Here is a 15,264-nt window from a genome sequence, read left to right as displayed (position 1 = left end):
TATAGATAGATTTGTACTTTGAATGAATGTCACACATAAAAATTATAAATGAGGCCCTCCCCATTTAGATGCTTAGACCTTGTTGAGCTTGACCTTTTTAATATTTTATCTTTGTCTTAAACATGGTTAGATTAGATGTTATGATTTGGTGTCTCTATCATCCTTTATTTTTCAAATATTATACTAACTTTTAATCAATAGAATTAAATGAAAAATAATCAATTTTTTTTTTTTTAAATATATATTTTTCATTCCACATTAATATACATTTACTTATTATATAAATAATTAAAAAATAAATATGTATATCTGTTGGTTAACAGGTTTGCCTTTTCTTAAATTTACAGTGAATGACTCATGTATGCCCCTTTTGAAAGGCAAATGAAACCAACAGTTAGGTGAATCGATTATTGGTTTACCCTTTGCATAAGGGTGCAACTTCCCATATGATATTCAATGATTTTTTAAACATAAATTAACATTAACTTCACTTTTAACCAAAAAGTGAGAAAGGCATTCCACATTCATTTGTCAACACAATATGAATGCTATAAAGATAAATACTCATATATGCAAAGACCACAAACTTACACTTCAAGATTTTCCATTTTATAGAACTAAATTTACTAATGAAATCAAAATATTATACTCTGATTCAGTCTCTCTCATGCCTCAAAGGACAAATAGGGTCAGGATATCCAAACAAAAGATAACAGCAAATTCTATTTATCAAATTCATTCACAGACTTATGATAAGTGGATAATCAAGGAAGTAACATATTCTGCACATAAACATATATCCCAATAGAGATTTGTTTTCCACATTCACACACACAGATTTGAAAGATCCAAAAACCATATCATTTCATTCACAGATAAAATGTCTTCACTGAAAATCCATAACATGCCAAAAGAAAAATAAAGTATGCTAATTCATCTAAAAAAATTTTGAACACCTCCAAAATCTTATGAAAATGACTTTATATCCACAACCTGGCCAACAGTTAATTAGGGAAACACAAAATTTTACTTTCCACCCCATAGTTTCAAAGTAGTTTTTAAAACAGAAAAACTAAACCTAGTCTTCTCAACGGGGAAAAAAAACCAAGAATAAATTTCAGGAGCACATCTGGTCAATCTGAGACACACTTTTATCAACTTCAAGAGATGTGGAAGTGGTGGCTTTCTTCCAAATTGCATGAGTCATGGAGAACTTATGGATAAGAATAGAGTGTGGGAGGCCAATATGGGTGATCCTTTATTTCCATACTTCTTTTTCTCTACAGACCTACTCCACCTGATTAGCATGGTCACCAAAGTGTTCAATGCAGAGGAATAACAAGGACTCGATTTTGGTTGTGGTTGATAGGTCACTTGAATCCAATGCTTTCACCTCCTTCATATAATTGATCTTACCCTCAAATGATTCTATTATAAATTCACAACTTTTGATGGTCTTTCCATCTTTTAAAAACTTAATCCCTTTGCATTTGAGGTCATTCTGGATTGATATGATCAGTTAAAAAAGGTGATTCATTAACTTATCTAACTCACCATATGCCTATTGTATTATGGAGTTTCTTCAGTCTATGTTCTTTTTGCAGACATAGAGAATATTATCATCAAGGCTCGACACAGGTTTTTAGTTCAAGAACTTCATCACCCCATATGTCTGCACCTCCTACATTTGCATTGCTACCACTACCCATTTAGATTCATCCTTTTTCCAACCTATAATTTATGTTTCCAATTCCTTCATGACTGACTGAGCATTTTCATATACCTTTCTTAAGTTAATAAAATATTTTGTTCTTGAATTACGAATTCCCTCAAGACAATCCATGAAAACCTCAGTTATCATTCTGCATTTTTGAATTTGCTCAAGGGCCTTCTGATTCACTGGTGATTTAGGGTCAAAGGAGGATGGCACTTGAGATAGAGGTTGTGGTTCTGAACTATGAATTGCTTCTATGTATTCAACCATATGTCTCAAGGTTTCCTTTAGTTCTTGCTTATCCTTTTCATCTTTCCAAGTCCATGTGAAAATTATTTTAGTCGATGCCTCTAGATGATAGGCATATGTTGCCCTTGTTCTAGCTCGAAGGTTCACCTTTTCAATGGAAAAGTATTTTGATGAAGGGATTCCTACAGCTGCATCTACATTAGGATGAGCAATTCTTGCTATTCAATTCTTAGTATCTTCATCAAAATCTATTCTTGACATAGTTTTCAATTTCTTTGCCTTTAGAGTCCTTCCCAAAATCTTGCTGACCATATCATTTATTGGTACCGAGGTAGGCACTAAGTTCCTCTTCTTGCTAGATAGGGTAGTGGCTAACCAATGAGGAGGCTCACTACCGGTTTCTTTTTCAGTTAGATTCTTCATTGGGCCAGAAGTGGGTACCATCATGTAGTTTGATATATCAGTCCACTCTGCTCCCAGACCTTTTACATTGCATGTTTCCATATCTATTATCTCAAGCTCCTGCTTTTCCATTGCGCTTTCAAATTCAAGGGACGCTTCTAACTCCACAATCACCTAAGGTTCCTTCTTGCCTTTCCCTCTAGTTTTAGATCTTGTAACCTGTGGTGATGACCGCTCTTCTAATGAAGCCTTGGCACTACCAGCTTCTAGCTTGACTTGTGAAGCACCTGTAAGATAAATCCCAACACATTGGTTAGATGAAGCTTTCCGAACTAGAACAGGGTTTCTTTTGATGGTTAATTTTCCAAGTCTTTGCTACCTTAGCCATTGCTCAGTCTTGTATGACTGGGAAGGGCGTGACTCTTATTTGATCTTGCTCATCTTGATTCCAATAAATTTCAGGAACCGGAGTCCCCTATACAGCCTATGTATAATGAGGGTCTACCAAGTCTTCCCCTCTATCTTTAAATTCAAAGATGTTCATCTGCAACCCAAAATAATTTATCAGATGTATAGTGAACCGAGAAAACATTCTCCTACGTACTTCAAATTCATCATCACAGTTTGCCAAAAAATCCTCTAGTTCAAGTACATGACTAAAACCATCTATGAGAACTAAATGCTCCCGCACATATCCTTTACTATCAAAATTTTGCCAGGGAACATAGTATTTAAGATTTAACTTCTTAAAATCAACTTCTAAATTCAATGCATTTGACACTGTCTTGCAAATATAATGGCCTAGCTCCACTAGAAAAGCAACTCCAGAGTCCTTCTTTCCTATAAAATTTTTTGTCAATATGAGCTAACTGTCAACAGATTTCTATCAACACAAATTGATCCAATGCATACCTTGGAAGTTTCATGAGTTCTTCCTCAAAGCCACCAACCCTAACATATGTGAACCAAGGAAATTGAATGAAATAACTCCCATATGAATTAACCAATTGTTTTTCTTCCTTAGACATATGTTGGTTCACATTACCCTGCAACTGAACAATCAACCTGCTAACAAACATATCATGAACTTGCCTGTAATTTTCATGACACCTCTTTGCTTGCAAGTGCGGGTAATAATCGTAAATTAGAATATTATCAACAAAAGGTTCATGATAGAGTCCAGGCCATGACCTAACATAGGCTAAGCAGTAAAACAAGTATGAAGTCATGTAGAAATTATTGCTTCCCAAAATATTACTCAAACCCTCATGAAGTCCATTTGTAATCATGCTTTCCCAATCAATGTACCTATTCTGGTCTAAAATCACTTGGATAAAGAAATACATCCAATCCTCCCAAAAGAAGGCATGTTGACTACCTTTAACCTTATGCAACAAAATCACAATGTCCCTAACCTCTTTTATTATATGCTTAAAGGTTTTGGAAGCTTGGAACCACCCTTTTGAAATTTCAACAACCAATTCCTAGCTATGACACTTCTGTATTGGGGTTTCTTTTCACTAAAGTAGTCGTAGGAAATGGTGATGGTCCAATTTTTGTAGGCTTCTCAGACGAGAATTTAAACACATCCATAATGGTTTCTCTATTTACATTCAACAATACTCCACCATTGGCATCCCTAATGCATCTATCAACCACATCATACTCCTTCATACATTCCAAAACTAGTTCCAGACATTGTAGAGCAGGCAAGAAGATGACAACTTCTATAAGACCACTATCCACAATTATCTACATCATGGGAGAATTGGAAGGGTTTCTAGCTCTTTCCATGAACTCCTCAAGGTCAGCATGAGCTAGAGATGTATCACCAAACTCTGGGAGAGAACTAATGAGATTGGCTTCGGCAACCATTTTGGGATGTACCAGCTTCATTTTGACAATTCAGCCACCTCAAGACTAAACTATGGCAAACAAATAAACCTAGAACCACCACAACAAGAAACTGAATAAGTCTTCTTTTCTATATGTGAAATGAAAGAAATGGCCAAGATTGAACTCACTTTTCATAAATTGCACTTCTTCCAAGCTTGAGAAGCAAAAAATTACCTTTCCTTTGTTGTATTGTTTGTTTTCTAATTGTGGTTTTTCAAATAGGTTTTAAAGTACTTTGATATGATTAGCATGAAATTCAGCGACACAATCCCCATACTTCTTATGCGTGCAAGATAACTTTGAGAAGACAATTCCTGACACATGCATTAATTACACATCACATCGTAAAATTACCTATCCAAGAAATGATTACTTTTCATTTTGAAAAGTTACGGCCTGCTTCAAGTGATCAGAATATTCCTTCGCAGAACAATGATGCTCATCTTCTTACATCACATCTTGCTTGATCTTTGAGCATAGCGGCTGAAAACATTGAACCATGGAACCGTTGAACAATTGAACCATAAAGGTTCACTAGTTCAAGGTTCAATTGGGCAGCACAAAGGACTAAGACATTCGGACCCTAAACAAACTTGATCGACCAATGACTTTATTGAACCAATGTACCTACGAACCTCTGAACTTAAAATATTGGTTCAACAAAGAAAAGGTTCGAATTTCAATTACATGACTTACGAAATGGGGCCGAAAGACAGACAATTTAGACTACAACCACGAGAAAATTTCAAAACAATAAAAAGTCTGAAGGGAATAAAATTTACATAGGAGAAACAAATGCAGAATACGGAAGTAACAATATCAAACCACAACATTAAGATGGGAGGATTTTTTAATTATATTAGATTTTATTTGTTTCGAGTATAATGTTTAGTCATACACCAAACGAATAGACAAAGTCGAACAAAAGCTAAATTATTGTTAGAGTCATGTAATGAGACAAAGTCCATTCGGACGGTGGATTTTACAATACTTGTTATTGTGTAAGAAATCATTAAGCCGAGCTGCATAGACTTGTGAGCATTGGACTTAGAATTTGGGGAGCTTGCGGACAAAACGGGACTTAGAATTTGGGTAGCCTCGGGACGAAACGAACGCTTGGAAAACTTCATATTTGGTTTTTCGTTGTTTGAAAGTTTCTTTTGACAACATTTTAATAAGAATTTAGTAAACCCTATTTTTCTATGCTTTAGAAGACAAAGACTGATTTGAATGGTATTGACAGCCTGAACTTCATGCGTATTATATTGTCAAACACGCTTACCTCTTTCATACTTTCTAGTTTGGATAGCAAATGAGGGTTCAAAATTTTGAAATAAATTATATTAGAGAAAGTAATATAAAATATAATAGTGTGTTGATATTGATATTAATTGAGAATCTTATGATTTTTGGATCCTCAAGTAGATAGGAAATTTTATTTATATATATATATATATATATATATATATATATATATATATATATATATATATATATATATATATATATATATATATATATATATATATATATATATATATATATATATATATATATATATATATATATATATATATATATATATATATATATATATATATATATATATAATTGTCAAACACATAATCATAATAAATTAGTTTAGGGAAAAAAACTCATTAAGATATAAAAATAATGATAAATAAATAATAGATTAAAAAATTTGAAATAAAATTGATGATCTTTGATATGAATGATATGTGAAGAATCTTAAAGACGAGGAAAGATGAAAATCTACTTTTATTAAGTATTATCATATGGTCACATAGAAGAGCTTTCTAGAAACTCTATTAATAGAGAATGATGCAGGAACATCCAAAGTGTAGGGGCAATCTTGCATCACCCAAAAAAACAAATTTTGTATTTTCCTTTGTTTTGTGGTTTCTCCTTTGTTCAGTGGGACCCATTAGGTTGGTTGCACTATATAAATTGTGTAGAAGCTAAAAATAGTGAAAAATGGCCATATGCTACTTTCAGGACTTTTGCTCATGTTTTGTCGTATGAACATGAAAATTGGCCCGTAGGAGCAGAGTTGAAAAATAAGATGATTGGCAAAAGAATCACCTCAATATCCTGAGTAGTATGAAAGATATCAAAGTTTTTGTCTCAGGCAATTTCTCCAATGAAGCTTAAAACTCAAAATTGAAAACCTTAGAGGCCCTGAAAAGGTTCAAAACCCCCAAAAAAATTTCCAACGATATATTATAATAGCAAATTGGGTGCCCGAGTCAAAATGTATGGCTCTTGGAAGTTGTGTCACCAAAACTCAAGTTCTAATGAAATTCCACCTGGCTAAGAAAAATGAACCGATGGACTGCTCACGCCAAAAGGGAAAAAGTTACAGTTCCAAAACATTCTAAGTCGATTATAAATGCTATATAAAGGGATGAATGAGGTTTATAGAAGATAGTTCTTGTAGTGCAAATTGTGACTCTAGCGTTGTAGATTATTGGCTTGCAAATCATTGTAATGGGAATGCCCATGTGACTGTTGCATGATATTTCTTGAATGTTGTAATTTCATTTCATTGAGATAATAAGAAGCAAGTGTTTTCTCTCTCGCATTTTCTATTTATTTCTCTATTGTTGTTGTGTGTTGGGTTTATAAGGGGAGTACCCTCCATCAGAGAAAGTGGCCCCATGGGATAGAAATAAATGCTACAAGGATAGCATAACTAAATTTTAAAAAATCCATGTAAAATATGGTGAGACATATCAAAATTTAGAATATTTAAGGTTCATAAATTAATACAGACTTCAATTCGAAGATAATAATTGTGAGATAAACAATGATGCAAAATGATGCATGTATAGATTTCAGTTTGGAGTATATTCATCCATACTTAAGTATCTTCAAGCTTCTATAATCCTAAAAACTAATAATAACAAAAAAAATAGTTAGAACCCATAAAAATTCATATTGAATCTTATAAATTATAAAAGTTTGATATCTTTAATATATTAACCTTTTAAAAACTTTAAAGTCAAGACTACTATAAAACTATTTGGTTGTCAAAATATCTTAACTAAATTTATAATTAATAGTTCAACTAAATAGAACCCTCCATAAGTTTTGTACATTATGTATGTATGTATGCATGTATGTATGTGTATGTGTATGTGTATGTGTATGTGTATGTGTATGTGTATGTGTATGTGTATGTGTATGTGTATGTGTATGTGTATGTGTGTATGTGTGTATGTGTGTGTGCGTATGTATATGTATATGTATATGTATATGTATATGTATGTATGTATGTACGTACACACACACACACACACACACTCACTTATACTTTTAATAATTAACTATGTTCATATTCTTTGTATTATTATGTATACATGTACTTATTACATTTGTATAGGTAGAATTGTATTCATCACACACACACACACACACACACACACACAGATATATATATATATATATATAATTATTCGCATTTTTTTACTTTTCATATTTTTCTTTTCTACATTTTTTCTTTATATTTTTTGTCTTTGCTTCCCTTTAGTAATTTGAAATTTTACATTTTCTTTATTCTATTTGTGTTTTGAATAAATAAAACTTGGATATGCCCAAACCATTAAATAATTGCCTCACTAGTGCACAAAAAGGGGGAACTCACCAATAGTGAGACCACCAAGACACAAAAACCAAAAAAGCCAAACCCTTTATTAAATAAATGTTCAAGACCAGAGCACCAAACCGATGGGAACATAGTTCCCAAACACACAAAATCACCTAATTAGAACAACGGGGTTTAGGAGAGCACCCTAAACCATCCTCCTACACACACCCATTACACTGAAAATAACACAAACAGGCTCAAATAAAAAAAAATAGAGAAATTTGAAGGGCTTTCTATAACTGTTTACTTGACGAACCACCTTGAGCGAAGAATTTTTTGAACAAGGAAAAAACCAACAAAGATTTGTAAGTTCCAAAAAATTGAACACTTATCCAACCCACCATATGAACCATAGGAGGATCAGGGGAAGCAAGGAAAGAAGCACCTGATTAAGATGAAAACAACATCCCCTGAAGGAGGTCCAACACTACCAAATGAGAAGGTAAGAATGAAGCAGAGAACTCGCTAATTAAATGCCATAGGGTAACCAACCATTAGCATGTAGCCACATCCAAACCACAATCGATAGCACCATACAAAATTTGAAAAGAAGACCACTGTCCCCTAAGAAGTACACTAACCCCAACACCCCAAGACCTAAACCAAATCCCACACATCAGATCTCACAAAAGGTAGAGAAGAGCCAACCTGAAATCCCTAAAAAATAGAGGATGGAAACACACCCTAAAGCCCTTTGAGAAGCTAGATCCAAAATAATCAACATCTTTGACCAAAGATAACTAGCATTGGAGGTGTTTGGAGAATAGGCACATGGACATAAAGGGTTTGCCATACACAAGAAGAATGGGTGTCAAACGCCACCACATTAGAGACCATGGCAAAAACATAGTCCACGGTCCACTCAAACTCGATATAGGAACTAGAGAAGGAGGAGCCCAAAACATAATATGAAACAATAAGATACAAAACAAGCAGAAAGCACCATTAAAAGAAACAAATTCCATAAGGGGTAATAACCACAAGAAACCCCTCAAATGCCTAATTTCCCCTCTTTCCTAGATGATTACTCAAATGTTGAGATTTGCCTATTATCCATCTCCGTAGGCAAATCCAATGGATAGGAGATGTTATTCCTAGCATGGGAGAACCTTACGTGCTAAAGATTGGCTTCTGGATGCTTATTTAATGATCAAATAATGTTATTTTATGGCTAAGTCACTTTTTACTAAAAATAGAAAATCTCTTTTGCTAAAAATAGCAAAATATCATTAAAGTGACTATTTACAGAAAGTTAAGAAAATCATAATGTAACTTTATAATTTTATAAAGTTAAAAGAAGATAATAAGTTAAATTATAAAGTCAAATAAAGTTACTTTATTACCTCAAATTGGATGCCACCTAGGGATGGGTGCCACAATAGGACTTGAAAGCCAAATTAAAAGTGGCTAATTAGGGTGTTGAAATCCAAAGTAAGAGAGGTTTATAACAAAGAATTCATTTCTCTATTTTCTCATTATATACATGCATTTCCATAATTTTCTCTCTCAGAGCAGCTTGCAATGCATTTTCTAGAGGACGAAAACCCATGGAGAATTGTGAATTGCATGAAAACTTAGTTCACCTTTGAAAGAAAACTACACAAGATTTCCATTTGTGCTTCATTTTAGGAATTTTCAAGCATGTTTTATAGATTTCTTTCATCAAATAGCCATCAAGGGTTTGGTGCACATAAATCAGGCAAATTCATTAACAATAAATGCTTCTAAGAAGTCAAATTTCTCATTGATTGGGGAATTTATCAGCAAGGGTTCTATATTTAAGTTTGATTGCAGTAGATATATGATAATTTATGACATATTGGGAGGGTGATAACTCAATGATGAACCGCTAGTACCAAACCGGTACTGAGAGGGGGGGGGTGAATCAGTACAAACACAAATACAGTCAACAACCAGTTTGACAACAAATACCCCAAATAACTAACAAACAGGGAAATCGGTAAAATAGAGTGCAACCGGTAACATCTAATATAGCTCAATTAGTCATGAACTGGTCACTCAATAAGCTTTTCTCTTATCTCAATACTACAATCATTATATTCTCATGCATAAACAAATAAACTTAACCATCAGATCTTCACAACAGTGAGTTCAATATGTTTTATAGATAGGCATAAAACATAGAACCTTCATGTGCATAACAGGTAAAATAAAGCATCACAAGACAAAAGGATTTCACATGACATACATATTTTTCATGTGGAAACCCAACTGGGAAAAACCACGGTGGGGATGAATACCCACAAGCTACTTTTTGAACTCTTTAGAAGTCTGCTTTGTTAGGAGACTTGTTCGGTTAAGAACATTACAATAGGTTCTAGTAGAAACCGATCCAGTTAAGGATCACTCGGTTAAGGGATACTCGGTTAAGGGTTAAACCTAGTAGGGTCACCTTGTTAGAGGATTTTAAGAACTCAATAGCTGAAAGGATCTCCTAAGCTTCTCTAGCTTCTCAAAACTCATTGGCCTCGAGTTAACCGGTTAAGGCCACCCAATTTAAGGAATTTTGAATCAAGCCAGTTAAGGCTACCCTATTAGGGGATTTTACAATTGTTGAAGTGGTTAGAGATCAACAGGCATTACAATGATCTGTTAACAACACTCAATGCTAATGCAGATCTGTTTAGGCTCCTCTTTTCCTTTTGCACATTCACTTTGTAGGTATCTCTTCTCTCCTTTGGTCTGGCAAGAATCACGTATCGCTTTCCTTGGATACACACTCACAACTTTTGCCAACAACCTCAGATAGAAACCTAACATTGACCTTATAGGGAAAAAATAGTTCAGTAGCAAAAACCCTAAACCCTAAACCTGTTAGGTTGAGCAATTGAAATAGTTCAATCCTGATTGTTGAATCATACTGCATTAAATGCACTAGTCTTGAGTTGATCTCAAGACATTCTCCATCATCCATAATGCACTGTTTTCATGGCGGCTGATAACCCATCACACATTATCACCATTTGACAGACTTCGTACATTCCTGAGGTAGATAGGAAAAGTCATCTTCATCCAAGATCCTTCATGCCCACAGAGCTTACGTGGTAACATGATCTATCCTCCATCATACTGCTAACTCATCTCACAAAGATCATCGATTGAGTCACACAAACTTGAGGTATTCCAATCGGAAACCCCGAAGTGGAAGCTGCCTACCAACCGGTAGTCATGTAGTGCTTCCATGTGTCGGTTCTCATAACTACATGCCGGTTCACCTTGAACAAATGTGTCGCTTCACTTTGGCATATACTGGTTCACACATATGCCAGTACCTCTTTCTTCACTTATTACATGTGCCGGTTCACACTATGTCTCATATTGACATCAATGGCAACATACAATATCATTATGTCTTCATGTTGGTTCACATAATGCCAACAATCTCCCCCTTTGGCATTGATGTCAATATACAAAAGATATCTTCTCCCCTTTTGCTGCAGATATCTTTTCGCTTCACTTCTTCTCCCCCTTTGACAACAATGCCAAAGTGGAGGTACAATCATCACTGTTTCATCATGCTGCTCCCCCTAAGGAGTAGCATCCATAAACATACCAATCAACCAAAGATTTGTCGTTTCAATACCTAACTGATGTGGAACAATCACTTTTAGTTCACCTCCTGAAGGGGCAATACCCCTAATTCACCTCTCAAATGCACAAATGTTGTTTTTGGAAGAGGCTTGGTGAATATGTCTGCTAACTGCTCCTTACTGGACACATGCTCTAGTGCAATCTCTTTATTCTGAACCTTTTCCCTCAAGAAATGATACTTAAGCTCAAAATGCTTGGTTCTAGAATGTAAAACTGGATTCTTTGATATATTGATAGCACTTGTGTTATCACAGAATATACTAACTAGTACAGATACAGGGATCTTGAAGCCTTCCAGTACATGCTTCATCTAGATTGTCTGAGTGTAGTTCATGAAAGCTACAACATACTCCACTTCCATTGTAGACTGAGAGATGCAACTCTTTTTTTTACTCATCCATGAGACCAGTCTACCATCGAGAAAGAATGCACCACTGATTGTGCTCTTCCAGTCATCCACATTACTGGCCCAATCAGCATCTGTGAATACTTTCAGATTGAAATTATTGTTGTATGGGTACCACAATCCATAGTCAACTATTCCCTTCAGATATCTAAGAATCTGCTTGATTGTACTCAAGTGAGATTCTCTTGGACTCTTCTGGAACCTTGCAGTGATACCAACTGCATGTGCAATATCTGGTCTACTATGCACTACATAATGCAACTTACCAATCATTGATCGGTATTCCTTCTCATCAACCAGTGCAGAATGATCCTCCTTTGTCAATTTGTAACTGGTCACCATCGGTGTACCAACCAGTTTGCTATCTTCCATGCCAAAAGTCTTCAACACTTCTTTGACATATTTGGACTGAGTGATGAAGATTCCATCTTTCATCTGCTAGATCTATAGTCCAATGAAGAACTTAATCTCCCCTATGAGTGACATCTCAAACTCTTTCTTCATCTCATCAACAAACTCATGACTCATCTTGTCATCTCCACCAAAGATGATGTCATCAACAAAAACTTCACAAATCAGAATCTGATCTTCTTCAGACTTCAAGTAGATATTGCTATCTTCACTTGTTCTCTCAAATCCAATCTTCACAAGATGGGAATGTAGGTGCTCATACCATGCCCTAGGTGCTTGCTTCAGACCATATAATACTTTATGTAGCCTACATACTATGTCACTATCTTCAGATAGGGTAAACCCATCTGGTTGCTCAATATATACCTCCTCTTCAAGTACACCATTTAGGAATGCAGATTTTACATCCATTTGATATACCTTGAATCTCTTATAAGCTGCATATGCAAGAAGCATATGAACTCCTTCCAATCTGGCTATAGGAGACAAGGTTTCCCCATAGTCTTCACCTTCTTCTTGAGCATATCCTTTGCATACTAGTCTGGCTTTATTCCTAATCAATGTGCCATCCTCATTCAACTTATTTCTGAACACCCATTTGGTGCCAATGACATTTTTATGCTCTGGTCTGGGTACCAAGGACCATGTACCATTTTTCTCTATTTGGTCAAGTTCTTCTTCCATTGCCTTGATCCAGTCTTCATCTTTATGAGCCTCTTTGAATGACTTAGGCTCAAATTTAGAGATCATACATGAGTTTTCTCTGATCTTTCTTCTTGTAAGGATTCCTACATCCTTATCACCTATGATCTGCTTGGGATCATGATTCAACTTGACATACCAAGGAATGGTCTTAACTAGTTCATCTTTCTTTTCTTCTTCATCCTCATCTTCATCAGTATCAGCATTCATCGGTTTAGGAACACTGTTTCTAGTACTTGGTTGACTGACAACCGGTTCCCAGAAGGTTGCAACTGGTTCATTTACAACTTGCTCACTACCGGTTTTCTTAGTCTTCTCAAAGGACTCATCAACTCTTACATTGATGCTTTCCATAATTCTCTGAGTCCTATTGTTGTAGCACTTGTAAGCTTTACTCTTGGTGGAATATCCTAGAAATATTCCCTCATCACATTTAGCTTCAAATTTACCTTGATGTTCACTCCTCTTGATGTAAAATTTGCTACCAAATACCTTAAAGTAGTTAACCATAGGTGTCTTACCGGTCCAATACTCATAAGGAGTTTTGTCCTTACCCTTTTTGATGAGTACCCGATTCATAGTGTAGACTACAGTGCTCACTACTTCTCTCTAGAAGGTGTGAGCAACCTTTCCTTGGATCAACATGGTTCTAGCTGCTTCAACCATAGTCCAGTTATTCCTCTCTGCTAGGCCATTCTAATGTGAAGTTCGAGGGGCAAACAGCTGTCTCTTGATGCCAAATTCTTCACAATACTTGTTGAATTCACCGAAAGTGAATTCCCCTCCTTGATCAGTTCTAAGACATTTGATCCTTTTACTACTTTCCTTCTCCACTAATGCTCTGAATGCTTTGAATTTCCCAAAAGCTTCAAACTTGTCTTTCAAGAATGTGACCCACATCATTCTTGAGTAGTCATCAGTGAGAATCATGAAGTACCTATCACCCTGCACACTTCTAGTTTTCATAGGACCACATAGATCAGTATGCACAAGATCAAGCAAGTTGTCTGTAGTGAAAGATTTACCTTTAAAGGTTGAGGAAGAAATTTTCCCCAATTGACATTCTCTACACAAGGTATTATCTAGTTTGCTTAGCACTGGCAACCCTCTAACTGCCTTGATCTTACTAGCCTTCACAACGTTATCAAAGTTCACATGGCAGAACCTTGTATGCCATATCCAACTGTCATCAAGCTTAGTCGTAAGACATGTACTTATATTTGCATTCAGATGAAATAGGTTACCTTTAGTCTGCATGCCGGTGGCTACCACTTTACCATCTTTACCTTTGATTTTGCAAACTCCATTCTTGAATTGCAGAGTGAGACCACTGTCATTTAGCTAGGCAACACTTAGAAGGTTGTGTTTGAGACCTTCAACCTAGTACACATTGTCAGCACTACTCTTTCCATTCAAAGAGATGGACCCTCTGCCTTTGACCATGCATGCTGCATCATTGCCAAAGCGAACCACACCACCATCATACTCCTCCAAGGATAGAAACTTGCTTTGGTCACTAGTCATATGGTGAGAACAACCACTGTCAATGATCCACTCATTTGAATTTTCAAACTGGGAGACAAGAGCCTTCTTGTCTGCCACATCTTCCTTTACAGCAACAAACACAATGTCTTCATTCTCTTCATCTTTTGATTCCTCATCTGTCACACCTCCATCAACTACCACAAAACAATTTCTCCAGTTTCTTCCTTTGAATTTCTTGAACCTTTCTGGTTTTTCCTTGTTGTCACTATTAGGACAGTTCATAGCAATATGTCCTACCCAATTATAGGAGAAACATTTCAAAGGAAGCTTACCTTTGTATTTACCAGTCCCTTTTGGAAATCTCCTGGCTAGAAGAGCTTCAAATTCCATCAAAAACTTTTCATCCTTCATTTCTTTGTTCTGACTAGGTTCCCAACTAGTGCTAGCCTCTTTTCCTTTTATGGATGGCATAACAGAAGCTTTAAAACTTGATTCTGACTTTTGAACACTACCATGAAAACTATTCAGCTCATAGGCTGTCAACTTGGCTATGATGGAGTCCAAGGATGCCTTAGACTTGTCTATTGATCTCAGCTCCTGAATAGTAGCAACCCTTATTACATAGACTGGCAACAGGGATCTTAGGACTTTACTGACCACAGTGGAATCTTCTATTTTGCCACCTGCACTCTTTATTTCTCCAACAACTATTTTGATTCT

Source organism: Cryptomeria japonica, chromosome 5, assembly GCF_030272615.1.
Source record: "Cryptomeria japonica chromosome 5, Sugi_1.0, whole genome shotgun sequence".
NCBI lineage: Eukaryota > Viridiplantae > Streptophyta > Pinopsida > Cupressales > Cupressaceae > Cryptomeria > Cryptomeria japonica.
The sequence above is the reverse complement of the archived record's forward strand: the minus strand, read 5'-3'. Positions refer to the sequence as shown.